General features: G+C 37.6%; 1 protein-coding gene across 1 annotated transcript in view; it reads left to right on the top strand.

Annotated features, from left to right (window-relative positions):
• Positions 1–14,039: 14,039 nt before the first annotated feature.
• calcr (calcitonin receptor) overlaps positions 14,040–21,706 on the top strand; it is a 56,880-nt gene continuing 49,213 nt past the window's right edge. The window contains exon 1 of the mRNA XM_036566440.1: positions 14,040–14,325. The gene's annotated coding sequence lies outside the window, so the exon portion shown is untranslated. The remainder of the gene's footprint in view (positions 14,326–21,706) is intronic.

Below are 21,706 nucleotides of genomic sequence, written 5' to 3'. Positions count from 1 at the left end.
TAAGAGCTGTTGTCATTTTGTTTAATCTCTGTAACTCTTGTATAAAGAGTCAGGTGTTAAAGAGCATTCCTGGAAAATAGCTTGTAATCTCTAGTTTTTATCAATACCAAGAATTATAATATAGTTAAAATAAGAATTTTATAATTAGCTCCAAAGTTTAGCATGGTCAGAGCACAGGCTTGACAGATAATTCTTTGACAGACATTTTTGCATTTCCTGAAGATGTACATTCTGGTGAATACTTAAAAATTTTATGCAGTACCCCATGCAGATCAGCCCATTGAACGAGTTAGCAGCAGGTATCAATATGTTTTTAACTCCCTCGACTCCTTTGAATAAAATATAAAAAAGTATATTATTACCATTATATTGTATTACAACTATTTGATCACCTACGATAATTAAATCTTAGAATTGTCTTGCAATCATGAATACTGTTTATGAATGATTGAATGCAATGAAATGATGTCCAATAGAAGAACTGCCATCATTTTAGAACCTCGTATTAATTGAACTGAACTGCTCTCAACACTGAATTCCAAATAAAGCTCCAAATTAACATATCTCAAGTATCACTTTGACAAGATCTTTCCAGGAGGTGGTGATTTTATGCAGAGTCCAAAAAGTGATGAGTTTAAATGTAATCTAGTTTTAGCTGCAGATGCTAAAAGTCAAATTGACACTGACACTCTTAAAAAATAAAAGGTTCTTGGCTTGACCTTCAAATGCTATAGAACCGTAATATTATGAGGAGGTTCTTTAAACTTTAGAAAGGTTTTTTACACTTGCATATCCCATTACATTTTTAACAATCCCTCCATTGAAAGGTTCCTTTGGGAACCAAAACTTCTATACCTTAAAAAGTGGCTCTTCAAAGTTTCTTTAGTAAAGGCAATAGTTACAAATAGAACAATGACAACTCAAAGAACCCTTTGAATACAAAAGTTGTTCTTTGCATGGTTAAATGGTTCTTCGCTGTGATTAAAAATCTGTTGTTATAAATGGTTCTATATAACACCAAAAAATGGATTCTGCTATTGTTACAAGAGGGTTTTGCGTCACTCCAAGGACCCCTCTTCAGCACATTTATTTTTAAGTGTTTGCAGAGGAAATACATGCAGATAAGCTCATCACCAGAGTGCATACTACGATGTTAGTAGCCAGGACATGTACCAGTTACAATTCTAAAGATGTAGCACCTCCTTGTGTGCTTGTTTGACTACAAGTCAACTAAAGGCTTTGAGCTGGTGATACGATTGATGGGACAAAAATACAAAGGCTGTAACATACTATAATTAAAGTAAAGGCCGCTGTTTGGATATTTAAGACACTATATGCTTGAATGGCTACCACTGGAGTCCTTGGAAGACATAAAAAATAGGTGTTTTCAGTTCACTCAAATGTGTAAATTGGTTTCATGTGAACAAATATTTTGCATAAACACCTTTATTGTCAGTTTATTGACTTCTGGCAATCATTTGTTAATACAAATGGTTTTATTCATGTGAAACTAATGCGCATGTTTTAATCATATAATTTGAAGCACTGTGATTTTCAGTGGGCTTGTAGTGTCCGGCCCTGGTCTCATGGTTTAAGTGACCTAAACAGCCACAAGGTGGAGTTCTGGATTCATACTTTAGGGATTTTTCTGGCAAATGACATCTGAAATTTCCCTGACAGTGCTTCACTCAGCAGAACAGTTCAGTGTTGTCGTGGTCTGCTTTTGCATAATTATTCATATATAAAAACATACTCATCTATAAGACTGGAGAATATTGCTTACATATGTTTTTAACTCTAATCTGTAAAGTCAAATGAAAAAATAGATTATATGAAAGTGCATGACACACTGATTTCTTGTATAGCTGATCACGTTGAACTTAACATTTTATTTGTTGGGGATACTATACAGTTCTAAAAAATAGTTTACATTAAAGAAATACACTTTATTGTAGTTTTCCAATAAAGTCTAAAGAATCTACACATGATGATTAAGACCTCCCACACTGAAAACACTTAAAGTTCCTTTTCTGATACATTCTTTAACAACATTTAGATCCTCTGAGGAAAAAAAAGTTAGGGGAGGAAAATCTATCTCAGGTATTTTGCAGTACGCTGCATCAGCTATGCAGCAGTTTGCAAAGGTTAATGGCTTTAGATTAGAAAGAGATTCATTGGTTCTCAGAAGGTTTGGCAGGTAAACACGCTGGCACAATCTAATTTGCAGCTTAATAAAATGATATTTTATGTGTGGTTGCTGGTAGGTGGCAGCACACCTCCCCTGAGATAAATGCACTGCTGACTGCATAAAAGAAAGGTGTGCAATGTAGAACTGCAATCTCTCTGCAATGACTCTCTTCTGCAATGACATGAGAAAAAAAAAATTGCTTTTTAATAAATAGTCAATACAATCAAGGTGCATGTGCTACTGTTAAAAATTCAATTATATGATCCCTGATTAGTTTTCTCTTTATATCAAACTGGAAACAAGAGGTTTAAGTGGGGTTTAGATCCTCTAGGGAGTGATCCTGATTCTAGGACATTCACTTTGGGGCGTCTCTTCAGTGATCTGCTCTGTAAAAAATATTTTTATAAAATAATACAAAGAGCGTCTAAGATTTTTGGCTTTCAGCAGTAAATTGTAAGCATATAGCAATATGTGTATGATCATAAAACACATGTTCTGTTAATTTGAGGGGAGCTTTTACAAAAAAAATAAATAAATAAAATAAAAATGTACATTTATTTCATGCAGTTACTGAATAATTTGCCTTATGATTTGGTCATGTAAATTCAGATGGACAAACCAAAATATACCCTGGAGAATAAGAGGTTTTAATAAATGAAGATGTAATCTGCTCACAGGCAGATAGTATATCATTACTGTGATATTGGTGTTGCTGTTCAAATGGAATGTTTTAGACGGTGTGTAGGACTACATCTGTTTTTGCATTATGACAGTTCTTGTTGAAAGAAAAAGAGAAGAAAAGAGCATAAAATTGTGCAGAAAGCGTTAAGATGTAGATGCAGTAGAGCACTGCACATCAATAAGGCTCATTTTTTTTTGCTTTCAAGACAAAAAAGAAATGTGGACAAAAACACACACAAACTATTGTTTAATCTCACTTTTCAGGTCCTGAAAAGGGAGGGGTCTCCAAATACACTTGTGCCCAGAGGTTGCACAAGATCTGCCATGGTCATGCCTCTAACTTTTGAGGTTTTGAGGTTTTTCATTCATGCATTGCATTGTAAGGAATGCATTGTAAAGAGAAGAATACAACCTAAAAGCTTTTAGTTCCTGTTGATCCACTGCTGTCATGTGACATATTTCCAAATGAAGCAAAAAAGTAGTAAGGGGGTCTCTGAGCTAGCAGAATGTTTAGTTTTTAGCCTCATACTTTTTTTTACTTCTACGCAATTTTTCACTTCTATGCAATTCGTTTTCTGGAAAGCTACTTTTACTTTTACTTGGGTTTATGCTACCCTACCACCCTCTGATAGTGACAGATTAATGTACCAGTGAGTCACAACTGCAATATCATTTGATTAATTTAAAGAAATGAACGCATTCTGAAACATTACAACTGTCCAAGTAAATGATGATGCACAGATTGTTTGCATAAGTCAGAGCAGATCAATCACGCTGAGCTGAGTAGCTCCATCAGTCTGATCATTCACCATAGCCATTCTTTCAACATGATTTTCAGTTTTAATATCCCTGAATTTTTTACAAACAGCATCTAGCCTTTTGGAGATTTCCATATAGAGTGGTTGATTGTGTTAATGTCACAGAAGGCTGCTTTATAAGTGAAGGGGAGTGGTGCTAGTGAGGATTTAAACAGCTCTGAGCACAGCATAGACCATCTCTGCTTTGTTCAGTGGCTCAGTGAGTAGATGAGGCATCCTCCCCGTCAAAATGCTCATGCCAGATTTGTCTGAGCTGACATTAGACACGACAATCAGAACTCATTGTCATAAAGAGTTAGCTCTGTAAAGAGGCCTGCTCTCAACAAAGCTTACCCTACCTCAGTTCTAAGGTAAGTAGTTCAGACACTTTGTCGTCTGAAACGCAATATGGATATACAGAGCACTTCTACTGTATTGAATGCTTTCGCTTTCTCAAAGGTTTCATCAGAGAGATGAGAGAGAAGGGCCACTTTTGGCTTGCCAAAGAACCTTTCAATGGATGGTTTTTCTAAAAAATCATTTTTTGATTTTTGATGTTAAATGAGATGTGTGAGCATGAAGAGCCTTTTTAAAAGGATGGAATCAAATGTTCCGCTTAGCCTAGATACAGTCAATCAGCCAAGACATATTTTGTGTACAAATTTTGCTTCTTTAGTTTTAAACTGAGATACCAAGGCTAATGTTGCTTACAAGCCCAAGAAGTCAATAGACACCCAAATCTTTTCTAAAAATGCATCCCCAAAACTTCTCTCAACCTGCTCAAACCACATGTAGGTCTTTATTGAAGTCATGTAGGCTTCTTGATGTGGTTTCGAGCACAGTATGACTTACTGTAAACTACAAAAATGCACAAAACTTCACAGTGTAGCTGAACACAACAGGGAGCCATTTTGGACAAGAGGTGTAGTGTCAAAAATCCGACTCCTCTTCATGTGCATGCACGTCACGCGGGCATATGGATGCTATAGATTACGTTCATGATTTCTGTTGTTTCTTTTTAGAACTACCTGTTTAATCTTAAATGTTCTAACAGCAGAAATATAAAATGTAATCTAGCGTCCATCTGCCTGCGTAATGTGCGTGCACACCATGGGGAGTCGGATTCTGTGGCAGATGCAGAATTCATCACAAAATAGCTGCAGCTACGATCAGCTACACTGTGAAGTTTTGTTCATTTTTATAGCTCACATAGTAAGTCATAGTGTGTCCATAACCACACTGACAACTTTGACTGGCCTTCCTGAAGACCTGAATGAGGTTTTGATGAGTTGAAAGACGTTTTAGGGATGTATTTGCAGACAAAATTGGGTGACTATTGACTTCTTGGGCTTGTAAGCAACGTTAGCCTCATAGCTCCAGTGCTAAATTAACCCCTTACATGGCCAGGGCCTATGATACAGTTCTATAACCTAAGAATAGCTCAACCAGTTTGCAGTGAAGTCCCTTTAGTTACTGAATAATCAGCCTTGGTATGTAACTAGCCTTGGATTTTAAGCAGATAAAGAAGTGAAATTTGGACATGACCATGTCTCAGCTGACTGACTACATCTGCGGTATTTGGAAAATTATGTAAATCTGATTTTTTTATCAAACCTTTCTTTTCAATTTAAATTGTCACACCTGCACATAATGCAAAGGTTCTGTACCGATTCAAGGTTTTTCCTACTATAGATATAAACTGAGAACCACTCATTAAACTTTATTTGTAGGAGTGCTCTAACATTTTTCATTCTAAACCTCCTTCAATCTTAGATGCTCTGAGTGCACAAGCTGACAGATGGCAGAGTGCACTTCACTGTGAGCATGCGAGTAGAGAGACTGAAAAACAGCCATGGAGTACAGATAACATCTCATAATTTACAGTATCATTGACTGTTACTAAGTTTATCTTTGCAAGTTCCTCAGAACATGCAGTATGCTGGCACAGGCCAGTGATGTAGCAGTCTCTATCAGGGTCACCAAGAGTTTGTCAGATGAATTTGTATTGGAGAGAGACACTCAATACTAATGGCATTATCATCATTCACTTACGAAACAGGTAGGATATGACCTCTTTTCCATCAGGCTCTGGGTAATGCCCTGGCTATGAAGGCCTGCTTTTCTTTTCTAGGAGGGCAGATGTATTGGCCTCGCAGCACCTCAGCTTCTGTATTCAGTCATGAGGCAGTAGGAGGTTCTCTCGCTAGCTGCTATGAAGCATGGTAAGGACAGCTCGCCTTTGTATTGCCTGCTGGGCCTAACCTTTACCTCAGGTGCGTCTGCCCTTTGAAAAACATCCCTCCTGTTCGCCTAGAGGATGTATGATAGAGCACAGTTAGATTAGAACAGCCAATTATGCTGATTATAACATTTGTTTACAGCTGAATTCAGAATCACTTTATTGGCCAGTTACATTTGCAAGTATGAGGAATTTGTCTTGGCAGAACTGGTGCATACATAAATAGACAATACAGAATACAAATAATAAACAAATAACACAAGTACATACAAAAATCTATCTACACAGGCTATCACACATTAGACATTATGTAAATAAACTAAATGTACAGGGTATCCACCTTATTTTTCACATGACCACTGTTTCACCATTATGGCTGAAATATCCAATTAAGGAAAAGAAGTGTGGGTTTTAGTGAAAGTCAAAGAAAGTGTGCTTTTTAAGTTATGCTACAAGCATAAATAGCACAGCTTCAGCAGACATGCAGGGCTTCAGCAGCCATGTGACTCTTTGAAAAAGCTAAAAAGTTGTTGAAGTTAAAATCTGTGCCAATAAAATAAGGTCAGATGACAAACTGACAGTTGAACATCACTCTTTGCTTCTAACAGACTCACTTTGGTTATACAGACTTAACTGGTTATATTCTCTTTATCTCTGGATTCTCCCCACTCTAGAGTAGGCTGAGCAGGTATCAGAAAGCTAATCAGCTATCAGGCTAAAGTTACAACAATACAAGACAGACAAAGTTCAATCCTTAAATAAAGCGTTACTTAGAAACTGAAACATACAAAGTAAATAATGTTACGTACATGGCTGTTACAAGCTTAAAATGCCCATTTTAAAACTACAGCTGACATATAAATCCCATACCGCTGAACCCCACTAGTTTGATGCTAACATACCTAGCTACCATGCTGAAAATACAAGGAGCATTATCGAAGTGCTGGTGTAAAAAATAAATTTCTGCATTGGGACATTGCTATGTAATGGCACTGCTTTATGGTTTTCTGTCTATCTGACTCTCAGTATAAACACAACTGAAAAGCTTATTAACATAAGTAATTTGTGTAGGCTATAAATAGGATCCTCTGACTAAAGTGTTTCTCTGCTGCAGGTCCAGGCTAAGCTTATGCTACAAACATTGGAACACAAGTATTCAAGTATCTCAACAAGAAATTAATATTTTTTATTTATTTCCACTTTTCTATCTAGTATAAGAATTCAGTTTATAAGTCTATTTACGCTTTTTTGCAAGTTCTGTCCATAAGTCACTCAAAGCATCATGGGGTGCATAAATAAGGCGAAGTACTTTGATATAAAGCAATTCATGAAACAGATAGTCCTGGTTGCATTTAAAGCAGTCCTGGAGTCGCATTTAAAGCCATTATAAAATACTCCCTAAATGCACACCTACGAACACCTCACAACACCTTAACACTGTATTAATGCGCCAACTTACTAAAACCATCACCGTGCTGTGAATGGACTGCTATGCTGCTCACATGGACCAACAAGTGTACTGATAGAAGAAGTAAGATCCTAATTTTGTTTAAGCTGTGAGGCTGACAACTTATTTTCTGAACAGTCATGCTAAAAGATAGCAGGCTAAACAGGCTAAAGAGGCTAAACTGCTCCTCCATTAATATTCAGTGCAAGGTTTTTAAGTGTTTATGACTTACTGTAAAACTGCAATATACAAATAAAGTAAAGAATACATTACTTAAAAGACTTGCATGATTCAAATGACAATGTTTTTAGTAGATCTGATAAAAGTAGTAATAAATCTAGAGTGGGAAAACAAATGGGTAGCACTGTTAGCTTGATGCTAACACAAAACAGAAAATCGCATTGAGAAATTAGCATTATCATTGCGGTGGTAATTTGCTGGCAAAAACTATGAATAAGGCAAAACCGCATTAAACACTTCTGTATTACAATACTTTCATTATTATAAGACAGAATTGAAAATGTTCATGAAATAACTGTATAATACAGTGATGAGTGAAAGTTCTTGTCATCCTTCAGGAATTGCAGCACATTCTAAACAAACATATCTTGGCAGAAGATTGTTTATTGTAATTATTAACCATTAAACAAATATAATTTTTTTATAGAAAATGTGTGCATTTTATCATATTTCATTTTGTCACAATTTACCATGATTTTACCATGGTTAAGAGGGTTTAAGCACTCCTAAGAGGGCTCTTTACCCATCATAAAATCAGAGGCCTTTCTTGGCTTATTGCTTTAATAGAGGTAGGATTTGTCTGTAAACAGGTGCAAGTGTGCATGAATCTAACATAATATGCACATATACTGTATGTGTATACAAAAATATAAAGTACGTAAACATATAGGGTATTTACAACTGTTTAGGGTTGTAGGGTTTCACTGCAACAAGTGCAGTATGCAAAATAGGACATCAATCAATCAATCAATCAATCAAATTTATTTAAACTCGGTGGACATTGAAGAAGACCCTTATTTACAATGTGGCCAGGCCAATACAAAAACCAGGGATTGAAAAAAATGGATTGTATAAACATATCAAATGCTAAAACAAGTAATAAAAATCATAATATAAATTTAATAGTAAAAAAACAATAAACCATTACAATTGCAACAATATAATAACTTAAAATCACAGATCAAATAGAAATAAAATAAATAAAAAACAGTTATTGAAATGTTTTGTAATGATATGTCAATTGTGCTGTGCAAGATGTGCAGGTATCTAGAGGTATCTACAAGTATATACAAACATACAAGTAATTATTACAGAATTCACAATTGCTTTAATATTTACAAATAACTAAAATAATAGAGTTGAAGAAAAGAGAAAAGATGGACATACACAGTCCAATGAATTCAGGTCTGTTTTGTTTAAATCAGGACAATATATTGAACTCTATGTTCTATGTCCTTGGTTTTCACTGCCATGTAGATGATAAGCTACTGTGCTTTTTATCATTTTACTGTGCCATAAATATGCATCTTCACACTCATCACTTATCTTTGTATCTGTGTGTGTATGAGCATGAATGTGCATCTTCAGATAAGTGGTTGGGTGGGTGTGTGTGTGGGTTAGAGAATGAAGTGGTGTGTACGTGTATTTGTGTGAGGGGGGTTGTTTGTTTTGTGAGAGTCATGGTTACAGCACATCTGAATCTCATTGTTCTGATGACAGGAAATTAACCTGTTCTTCAGAGACAATACAGTGTTTGTGCGTTGCCACTAAATCAAACAATCCTGTGAGATGCAACCATTCTATATCTATACTTTTTTTAAACCCTAAAAAGGCTTTGGATGCAAACACATTTGCTCCCTGAATGCATCTTCACAGTCATATGATGTAACAGAACAAAAACATTTACAGAAATCTAGCACAATGCAACTTTTGGCAATATTGCCTTGGTAAAGTCACTAGCCCTGTGCCGATAAATTAAATGATCAAATACCTTTGTACAGTCATACTTAATTTATGGTAAGTTCAAGCATGTCTCCAACAGAAAAGATTTTACTTAATTATAGGCTACAAACAGATCATCACTAACTAATTAGCTACATACGCTATATGGACAAAAGTATTGGGAAAACCTACAAATTAGACCCACGGGAGCTTTTCTGTCATGCCATTCTAAATCCAGAAGCATTAATATGGAGTTGGTCCCCTCTTTGCAGCTATAACAGCTTCCACTCTTCCGTCATGCTGGAACTGAAAACGACCTTCCCCAAACTGTTTCCACAAAGTTGGAAGCATTCAATTGTCCAAAATGTCTTGGTCGGCTGAAGCATTAAGATTTCCCGTCACTGGAACTAAGGGGTCTAGTCCAACTCTTGAAAACCAAACTCATAGCATTATCCCTCCTCCACCAAACTTTGCAGTTGGCACAGTGCAGTTAGGCAGGAAACATTGTTCTGGCATTCGCCAAAACCCAGACTCGTCCATTAGACTGCTAGGTAGAGAAGCGTGATTTGTCACTCCACAGAACATGTTTCCACTGCTCCAGAATCCAGTGGTGGCATGCTTTACACCACTCCACCACCCCCACCACTGCCTCCTCCCCCTCCGTTTGGCATTGTGCATTTTGATATTAGGCTTGTGTGTAGCAGGTTGGCCATGGAAACAGAGGATAGGCACTGTGCGCTTCAACCCTCGCTGGCCTCACTCTTTGAGTTTGCGTGGCCTACCGCATCACTGAGCTCTGCAGTATGACCCATTCTACTGTCAGTTGAGACTGCGAGGTTATGTGCTTAATTTTATCCACCTGTTATCACTGGGTGTGGCTGAAACACCTGAACTCAATAATTAAGAGGTGTGTCTCAGTACTTTTGTCTATATTGCATACATTTTGAGCGGCATTTGAAAAGATTATAAGGTAGAGTTTCAGTTTGGCAATGAATGCAAAAGAAAACAAAGAAACTCCGGTACATGAGATCCACTCTCCAGTACAGAGTAAAATGGATGAGCTTGTCTAGAAGAACAGTGCCCACGCACCAGTTTGGAAATAATCTGGTTTCCATCCAAATAAATGAGGAGAATCCCTGAATGTTAACCGTGTTGCATGCCATCTGTGCAGAATATAGTTTATAGCATTATAAATGATTACGTAATATTAGAAGCTTGCCCAGTTGGTAATTACATGGTAATTATATCACAGTCAGGGAATATGCAAGCTATAGGTCAAGGCTCTGTAATGCTGAGAGTGATTGTTCACAACTGAATTTGGATCACAATGATACCCTTATAATTCTGCAGGCAATTATCATCTGCCCAAATGTACTTTATCATCATATATGAATGATTTAAGGTTTGATTTAAAGTGTATTTTCAAATATAACATTGGTGTACATGTTTCAATAAATTTCTTTCTTTGTTTTCTATAACTGTGTGCTTGATGCATTGAGTCTCATATATTAAAGCAATAAGCCACTTGAGGCCATGCTTTACTGCGATTTTATCACGGGTAATGGTGTTCTTAAAAAACTTCCTTCCCTGTGATAAAATCGCAGTAACGCACGCCCTCAAGTGGCTTATTGCTTTTATAAAACAGCGGCTAACATAAAATATGATAAAACACACAATTTTTAAAAAAAATAATTTACTATTAAAAACAATCGACATAAACAAGTATTCCTCAAGAAATGTCGTTCCTTTAGAGTATGGTTTGTTGCCAAGTAATAATGGACCGTTGAATTAGGAGAAGAAAGTTTGATCGCCCATCAATTGTATTGTGGTCATTTTCCATCGTATAACAATGAATATATGATAACATAGCACTTTTTAATGCAAAAACCTTCGCTTTATAAATACTTTTTGTTCATCAAGTTACCACTGCAAGTCTTATTTAGCACTAGGGGTGTGGGAAAAAATAGATTCTTAGATGCATCGTGATGCGGACGTGAATGATTCTGAATCGATTCACAAATGTCAAAAATCAATTTTCTAAATTTTTAATTTATAACAGTAATGTTGACGGAACGCAAAAGGCGGAACTTGGAAGTGGATAAGTGTAGCGCCCGGACACTCTGTGACGGCACGCAACAAAAACACTACTGGATGAGTGAGAAATCCGACAGGCACCCTCTGCATTAAAAGCCAGGTTAGGTCAGGAGTCACAACCCAAATGATAAGAAGAGCCATTTTGACCTTTCAACAAAAATCAAACATTTAATGTCCAGTATGTGTCAGTATGTGCTAGTATAGGCTAAACAATATAAACGAGAGCGCAGATTTACTTTGCTCTGCTTTAAGCTTTAGCTATAGCCGCTTTCCTCTCATTTCCGCCAGAAAACTTTTCCTCAAAACTAGATCAGTTTCTTGTAGAATGTCTCTCAACATTCGGCTGTTTTACGAGGCTGAAGTCGCTTCTCATTCTCCAGCTTCTTGTTCGAATTTCCCCGTTCCACCTTAAATTCTGACTGAGGCGCCGAATGTAAATGCGGCACCATTCAAGATGGAACAACAAAATTCGGAAGAGAAGCGACTTCATCTTTGCGATTTTTTACTGTTTGACAATCTCTCGTTTGCAGGCTTAACTTGCCAGGAAAACAACTACGCTGCTTAGAAATGCGAATAACGCATCGTTGCTAGATGACCTGCAGTCGGCACGCCAATTCTCAGTCGTTGCGAAACAGGGCTTTTGCACACGTCACGTCTCGAAGATATTTTTCTGACCCAGCGACCCCTTCTCTACAACGAGACCAAAACCGAAGTTATAAAGTCACTAAAAACAGGTAGGACGGCTGTAACGCGCTGCGTGGCTCCCTGCTTCCTATGTAGTGCATTAGGTAGGAATTTAAATAATGGATTCTGCACCCTAACAGTGCATAAAATAGCTAAATAATATTCAGCCACATCCATACTCACATCCAAACTCACACACAGCCTGGCTTTGAATCTACTTCTGACTGAAACATGAACATTTGAAGCCTATAAGCCATTCAAGTGACATTCTTTAAACTTTTATATCGCAGTTTTACAGTTAATCATATATCATATATGTTTAGTCTGTTAGCTAGCTAGCTATCTTTTAGCCTGTTAGCTAGCTGACCAACCTAGTTCTAGTTAAGGAAATAAGTTGCAAACCCCTCAGTTTAAACAAAAAAAACGGGTTCTCACTTCGTCAATGTACTCAGTGGTCCATGTGAACAGCATTAGAGTCAAAGATTATCAATTAACAACACAACATTTTTATTGTGCTGTGGCGCAGTGATACAGAGTTCAGTTGCTGTGAGGTGGTCATAGGTGTGTCTGTATATCGTGTATTTTACAACGGCTTCAAACGTGACTCAGCCAATCAGATTTTACGACCAGAACTATCCCCCGCCTATCTATCTATCTATCTATCTATCTATCTATATATATATATATATATATATATATATATATATGTATAAAAGAGTCAGGCAGGTTTAATCCTACTTTTAAGCACACTGACAGCACAGATACATGTTTTCCTGAACAGATTCATGGCAGGATTGGGGCTTAACCTCTCCTTGGATAATCTCTGACTGTCCATTCACACTTTGACATCAATTTTCCAGTTCCTTGAGCTAAAAAGGAGCCTTTAACCATCCTTCTTATCACACTCAAGAGCATCAGACTGAGTGACCGAAAATGCTTGTTGATGGCACACGGTATTCAGTCTAGTAGGATTTCATTTTAAACCTGTGGGCAACACATCTCATAAAGAAACGCATACCACCCCACCCTGCTGAAAAAAAATAGCACAGACCAGCACGGACCACGCTGCTCTAAGCTGGTTTATGCTTGTTTAGCTAGTCACCCAGGATGGTCATGCTGAATGACCAGCATACCAGCATCCAAAACACAATTTGTGCTGGTTTTGCTGGGGACCAGCCATGCTGGTCTATGCTGCTTTTTCTAGCAGGGCATACCACGACCAGCTGTAATGTACTGAGGGAAAAATCCAGGGAAACTCTTGTAATAATGCACCAATTAACACATTAGCTAACAAAATGCTGCGGACCGAAAGAAAAACAACAAAGGAAAAATGATCTCAGGAGTCTTTTATGTTGAAATCCTTGTAGACTCCACAACCTTATTAAGATGTTCAGAACATTTACAGACTGCATTATTAAAACTGTATCAATTATAGACGTTTTCTTCCATCTTTTAAATCGATATTTGCCATTACAGTCACTGAAAGCCTGCATGTCTTTACAAGAAACAACACGTTTTGTTCATTTCGATTATTAAAAAAAAACTTTATGCCCTATTCTAATTAAGTATGTGTTCAAGTTACTGATATTCTTTGATATATTTTTTTCGTAATTCCATTTTTTTCTTCTCCGCTTTCGTTCATTTAAAAAGAAGACACGACGACGAACACAAAAATCTCTCTCCCTCTCTCTCTGTCTTTCTTCTTTTTTATTTATTTTGTATGTGGACGTTTCTGTTGGGTTCCCCACTCGTACTCGGACAAGCCCCGCCCACAAGCGCAGGGATTGGTTAGTAGATCACTCTTAGAACCACAAGCCAATCATGGCGCAGGTGGCGGCATGTTCTTAGCCAATCCCCGCACGCGAGGGCGGTGTTCTCCCGAAAACGGGTGGGGGAAAAATAACGCGTGTGGCTTGGCGAGTGCTGAGGCACTTAGATGCACTTGGACTAACCGGCTCGTTGAACTGAAACGACTGCGACCTTCGCGTCCACAAAATGTCCACACAGCAGCGGTCATAAAAAAGAAAAAGCCATTAAATAGCGCCATTTTTGACGTCAGCACACCGATTTATTTTTTGAAAACGAGTGGAGATAAAGAGCAAAGTGAAGGATCAGCCACACATCAACTCATCAGAGCGCCGGATGATGGAATTCAGTTTGACTGGCTGTGCGCTGTAAGGAGCAATAAACTGAGCAGAGAACTGAAGAGGCGAGAAGTTTTAACCCTGAAACGGTAAGGCTCTGTTTCTGTTTAACTGGTGCAGTCGTCTTTTGTCTTTTTTGTCGTGTTGTATTCCAGTGATGCTGTTGGATGCTTTGAAACTAAATGCCTTTTAGTCCACGGTCACTCCTGTGGACTTGACAGTGACCTCTGGGATCAGTTAGTTGAGGCAACATTGGGACATACATGCTGGGCTGCCTTTGGAGATGGAGCTGTTTTTGCCCTGCATGAGGTTTCTGGTTTCTAAATATGCCCACCCAACTGTAAGAAATCAATGTCCAGCATCTTTTTTTTTATCCAGTAATACACTTACAAGCAAACACCAATTCACAATATCTGTGCTGTGAAATGGAGAGCGGTATGAGGCACAGCAGTTAAAAGCAGTAACAGAGCCTATTTTGGGAGCAGACGGATATGTAGGCTTTCATCTCTTAAGGTCTATTCATTATTTATAGTAATAAAACATTAGGTGTGTGTCTGTGCCCACATAACCCATTCAGTACATGGATATATGGAGTAATCAGGCTGTCTGTCAAAGCAAGGAAATTGCCAGCAGTCATGTCCCCCTTTTTTGAATCACCATACTGAATGTTCTGTGAGTTATAACCGTGCAGTAAAAACACTTAAGCATTTTTATATCCTGTACGATGGTGCAGAGTAAACGCACATTTCCTCTTCAGGCAGGAAAAGCCACCTTTTATACACACTGTGTAGGAAGCAGTGCTCTGCTGTCTCTTCTTTAAAATTGGAAGATTAAATTGGAAACACTGCAGGCTTTCTCTCTCTCTCTCTCTCTCTCTCTCTCTCTCTCTCTCTCTCTCTCTCTCTGATGCGATTAGGAAATGGTATAGGCAGGCAGAACGAATTGAACTGTTAGAGCATCTGTTATTTTAAAAGTTGAACAAGTTTCCAACCAAAACACAAAAGCAGCACTATAGGCTTCATATTAACATATTAACATTTTAATGAACCTATTTACCAAATAAAATTAATGTTTTAGTTAAAAATCATTCAGTTTATGTCCTGGAGCTACTAAGTAACAGAAGTCTGTGTTACCCAAAAAAAATATTTGATTGCATTGTTTTCAATTACTTATTGAACAGAATAGCCTCATAGCTTCAGTGCAACACTAAAGAAGCAAGCTTTGGACATCTAATATGTCTTGGCTGATCAACTACACTTGGCATAAGTAGGAAAACTGAGTACATTTCTTTATATGATTCCTTAAATTAAAAAACCCACAGCGTTCATTTTTGTTATGCTGCATGAGCCCGTTTCCAAAATGTGAAGGGAATGAGGAGTGCGCTGAGCAGAACATCAGACCGTCCTGAGATTATTTTTTGTTTATGGAGATTAATGCATGTTCCCTGGAACTGAACTGAAAAGATGCATTGCTTTGAGCTTGGTCTGAACACTGAGGTGCACTAAAGGAGAGGAACAGAGGAATCGGAGGTTTCTCGCCCTGAGCTTGACGCTGTCACCTTCTTAAAACATCAGTGCATTTATTTTTTCCCAGCGTGATTTAGATCCAGTCATCATCAGCCTGTCTGTTTCACTTGATTTCTGCCTCAATGTTACAGAAATAATCTAGCCAAGTACACAGATTAAAGTCAAGTATCCAAAACAGAGGCACTGTCCAGTGGTGCGGAACACTCCTTCAGGGGGATTTAGGCAAATAGCCTACATAAAGAAAATCATAAGGGTACCACAGCAATATTTCAATGATATCCCTAAGTCCCAGTCTGCTGGGGTGACAGGCTTTCACTTGTTGTGCTCCCGTCTTAATTGAGCTAATGGCTCATGTTTTATTCATGAGTGTTTGTACAATACGCTCCCCTGGTCTCACGCCATGTCCATAATACTTACTTCTTGTTGTCGAGTCAGTTTAGCAGGGGAGCGATACTTGCCCTGGACCTAAAGGGCTTTTGTAGAGTAAATAATTGACGTGACTGCTGCAGCAATTTGTAAATACTGTACTAGAGTCTGTTGTTGAAGTTTATATTCTGAGCTTTGCTGACCACAAAGTGGACAGCTGGATTAGTTAAAACATATTTAACTTAGATGGGGGTAGAAATATGATTAAATCTGGCAAATCTAGCGTTAATAATTGTTCTTGATCATTATATGAAATGCATCAAATAAAGCCTTGTAAATTTTATTTACATGCCTATTTTATATGACAAAAAGCTTGCGACGTTTATTCAGTGTTGTGTAGTAACTGCGTTTTTTTTCTGCTTATGGAAATCTCATCATGTTACAGTTATTTTATCGCAGCTGCTACTATGTCTTTTTCAGTCTGAGCTGGCTGTGTATATATATGCTTTCTATACTGAAGATGATGTATCAATAGGTGGAGCTACAGTACAGTTCCATGCTGTAGTATAGACTCTTCTGTACCACAAAGCTGCTGCTCTATACTACAGAGACAGCACGTCTTCAGAATGCTTTGAATAACATTGAATTTAGCATCCCTTCTGAGCAAAGCTTTCATTACCTATTCAGTTCAATTAAATTCAGTAGCCTAAAGATCAAGTTATCACAGTCTTTCCTGGATAACTGCATGTGAAGTATTTACCATAATTGCATTGATTTAGGGGGAGGTGAAGACGCTTGTTTATTAGTCTCTTCATTTATGGAGCCCGATTTAGTTTTTTAGACGAGGCTTTTGCACGGTTCTGATAAAAGCACTCATTTCCATTAGCACTCAGCTCTGAAAGCGTGTTGTGTGTTTTGTTTTGAATCACGAGTGAATTAGTTGCTCTGTAAACGTTTGCTTGAGTGAACTGTCTTAAGAGCACTGTAATGTAGATAGTGTGCTGCAGCAGATCATGAGGTTTGATGCTGTGCGTTTGCATGAGCAAAAAGTGGCAGATCTGTAGGTAGGGCTGCACGACCTGGGCAAAATTCTTAATTGCGATTTATCTGACCAATATAGTGATTGCGATCATTTTCAGTCCAGGCCTTTTTTTAGCCAGGAAGTCCAGCTGATCCATCTCTTCTGGCTTGAGGCTTGAACCATGAACATAGTGTTCCAGACTGACAGTTAGCTGTGGTTGTGGTTGTGTGGTTTTGATGCAGCACATGGTCAACCACATCTACAGGTTGTTCTCAAGCTCCATATTGTTAGGTTACATTTGCCCACTTAAAAGTTGTTAAGACAACATGGTTGAAAATTAAAACTGCAGCTCTTTTAAACTGCAAATTCATTATAAAATATGCAATAAATACTAATTAAATGAAATTAATACAATTATTAATTATTATTAAATTATTTTTTTCAGCCCTATCTATAGGTTTGGTTCCTTTGTTCCTGCTGACTTGCTTATTTTTCAGTTTACTACAAATTCCTACTAACAGTCATATGCAAAAGTTTGGGCACCCCTGGTCAAATGACATTTTGTTGGTTCTTGTGAAAATAAGTACACATCCTCTACAGAGAACACACTTTAATTTTAATACACAGATTTTTTTTTAGTTTGTTCCTTGTAGAGGATGTGGTACTTTTCACTATTTAACTATGGATCCTTGATCAATATCTGGTCATAGAGTGAATCTGACACAGTATAAGGTAGACAATGAGAGAAAGGAATACAGTGTTACATAAAGGTCTGTTGGGGGAGCGTCCGGGCGAGGGTTGGCGTTGTGATATTTTTTTTGCTGTCCAAAAAAATATCTCCAAAACAGGAACTATTATAATACTAAGGCAAATACTTTCTTAACGTTTAATGAAAGTTAATGCAAAGATATCCTAAGTCAGGTCATTTTAGAGCCTTTCTATTGGTCAATTCATCATGAGGTTTCCACACAATATAAAGAGCAGCTGCTGTGTTCATGTGTTGTTGATGGTCTCCTGCTGTTAAAAGTGTGGCCTTGTTTTTACATAACAATATAAAATATTTTGGAATTTATTAAAATGTGACAAAATGGCAATTGGAAATTGTCAAAATGGAGCATATTATGCTTGGTTGGCTGTCAACATGTTTGGGGGTGGGGGGGGCACAACAGAATAGTCTATATGTGGGAAACACTGGAACATCCCTCCAGTATTAAAGGAATAATTCAGCATTTTTCAAGATCTATCTGCCACATTTGTTGAATAGTGGATTACAATGGAAAAGTTTTTTTTCTGTATATAATCAAAGAAGAGAAAAGCCAGGGACACAAAACACACTTATAGTTACAAGTATGCTTAAGTCAAAACATTCTCTGTTCTTTAAAGGCAAATACACCAAAATGATTGTCTATGGTAAAAGACTGTAGGTTGAAAAATGCTAACATATACCTTTAACCCCAGGAACGCTCATTATTAGGCACTGCCGAATCAGCTTTAAAAGCGGTCAGAACTTTGTGATTTTGATGTCCACACTGCTTATTGTTAACCCTCACAAACTCATCCCTCTCCATGGCTTTGTCTCTCTCTTATTTGTCTTGCTTTATTGCTCCATAATCTGCTCACCCTCACATAGTGTTTAATTGTAATCTCTCATAAGATGTCGTGTTAATTTCACTTATTTTGACTCTTTGTAGTCGATTTGGTTGTTTTAGTTCTTTTTTTTCCACACAATTTTTTGCCTGGCTTGATTCTCTAGCACACGCAGGCAAGTAAATGGGAAAAGGCAATGTGTGACTGGTGTAGAGCGTATCTCTCTCTATCTTCCTTCTTTCTCTCTCCCTCTCTCTCTCTCTCTCTCTCTCTCTCTCTCATGGATAATGGGTGCGGTTTGGGATCACACAGCCTTGTCCCTTCAGGCCATTGCTGCTTGTGTCATTGCCACTAGATGATTGCTTTTTTGCAGACAGTGAGGTAGACAGCACACACATAATGGCTTCCGTAGGATAAAAGTGACGTTAAAAAGTACGGTTTAAAAAATCACAGGTCTTAACTGTCTTGTTAGTCCGGAGGTTTCCTCAAGTCTAACATTAATTTTAACGAAGGAAAGAAGGAAAGAACATTTCTGTTGGCTTTTTTGCATTGAAAAGAGAATAATTATGGATGCTGAGAGACTCACTTCAATATGATATCTCAGACAGACACTTGGTGACAGATTGAGCATTCTCCTGCTCCAGCATTTTGTCCTAATATTCCCTTCTCTGGGCACATTGTCATATCTGAACCTAAGAATTATGCCAATTGACTTTTAAAATGGCTGCAGCCTTTGTCGAGATGCTGTCAGTCTTCACTGTGCATCGTGTAATAGCCTCTATTAAGTGATCACGTTGGATTGAATTGATTTGCAATGCCGCACTGTTATTTCAAACCTCTGACTGGCAGAGCAGTTTGGATGATACCGTCTTTTAGTTAATGAGCATCCACAGTACTCCAGCAGATGTAATTAATGGTTAAAAAAAGAACTAGGAAGTGCTGAATCCGTAATGTGAGGATTATATCAAACACGTCTGTTTTGCTTTGAAAGAAGCTGACTAAAATACCGCTCTTAAATTTTATGTTCAAAAAATGTACCCAGAGAAAAATATGAAGAATTATGCAGAACTGCAAAACGTAAGAAGTGCTGTTTAAATTCTTATGTAAGCTCGTCTCTGAACTGCACGCTGGCCTTCCTCGTGCTTTATCCCGCAGCCTGTCCTGTCTGAAGCACAAGACTTATTGCAGAAGCAACTGCCTCTGATTTCTTCACTAGTATTAAATATGGACCTTCAAGCCTGTCAGCAGCTCCCTACTGGAGAGGCTGCGTCAACTACAATCAATATTTTGTCCTCTCAATAGCGCTTGCCATTACAATACGCACTGCAGGATATGATACACAATAACAATACACAGGTCGCAATATGATCAATAAAGAGATAGGATGAAAAATGATTAGCTTTTCTTTTGCAGAAAGAAGAATGTGAGATTATACTAACTCATACAATCAACTGTTTGAGCACAGTTGTAATGCAGGATGAATCAAAAAGGTACATGAAAGAAAAATAAAAATTGCTCAGAAAATATAGACTAAAATAGAAAAAGCTTACATATGAATAGGTATTTACAGGGTTAAGTAATCTTAGTTCTTGGGCCTTTCTGTTTTGACCATGTGGGAAATTTGGCTTGCAGCCTGGCTGAAGAGAAACAGACATCTCAGTCAATGGACAGTATGAGAGGAACAGCAAATGAGCACTAAAATTGAAACAGTAAAATATAAGTAGTACTTATAATAAAACGATCCAATAAGTACTGTGTTAAAGTGCTAAGCCTGTAAGGCAAAATGTACAGAATAAGCAAGTTTATTGCACATATTGAAATGGTCGTAAAATCATCGTTCTCCTTTTCTCTTAGTATTGTTTCTGATTTACACAACAACCAGATGTTGATCAAAGGACAGTAAATGTTGTGGTATATAATGTATTGTATTGAATCGTGTTGAGGCGCATTATACTGTACTGCATCATTGTGTCGGGACTAGCAATTTAGCTTGTGGCAAGTGTGTTAGGTTCGGGCTAATGTTGTGGCTTGTGGCTAGTGCATTAGATCAGGACACTGTAAAGCACAACTTTTTCCTTACTCTCTCTCTCTCTCTCTCTCTCTCTTTATATATATATATATATATATATATATATATATATATATGAATAGGACCTGTATCTGTTTTACAATGATGCTGATTTCTGTATTACACTTGCCATTATGTTAGCGGCAAGCTCCAAAGAGAGCTTGAACACTAACATCTCAAACTTGTAACATCCAAGTAACATTTTTTTATTTTGTATGTGGCATTTTTAAAGTGACTCAGTAAAGATTCAAACTTAAAGCCTGTCCTTCACTGCTGGAGCCAGTTAGCCTGTTGCCCGCTTAGGACAGTTAAAAAAACTACAGTTCATAGGTGACAGTCACAGTAACTGAGTGTTGTGTATACAGCTGTGCAGTTATTATGCAGTTATTAGCCTCACGAGGGGTTAAGATTTTACAGAATCCCCACGTGGTCCATGTTCTTTTCGGAGCCCTTTGCCAAACAAATAACTGCTCAAACAACCATAAACACAACATTCAGATATTTTTTATCACAAATAACACCAGACAATTCCTGAATTGGCTCCCTCATCTAACTGAGGTCAGTGACAGAATGCTTCGCTTCAGGTGCCAGAGTGCACACACAACTTCACAATGTCACCTTTTCTTACAAACTTTGAAGGAGTCTATAAAACACGATAATTTATAATGTTGAATACTCTAATAAACTGAAAATGGAGACATTAACATTTTAACATAAGGCACATTTCCAGCCACTCCTTATTGATTTGAGGCACCACAGTATTGAATTGTGTTTCACCGCTGTGTTGAATCTAATGCTGAATTTTGTGAGCTGTTACATCCCTACAGTAAATAGTTTAATATATTGTTTTTTATTTATTCTTCCATCTCTTGCTCTGTGAGGCCCATCAGTGCTGAATCCCT

This window comes from Colossoma macropomum, unplaced genomic scaffold, assembly GCF_904425465.1.
Source record: "Colossoma macropomum unplaced genomic scaffold, Colossoma_macropomum, whole genome shotgun sequence".
Lineage (NCBI taxonomy): Eukaryota > Metazoa > Chordata > Actinopteri > Characiformes > Serrasalmidae > Colossoma > Colossoma macropomum.
The sequence above is the reverse complement of the archived record's forward strand: the minus strand, read 5'-3'. Positions and strand labels throughout refer to the sequence as shown.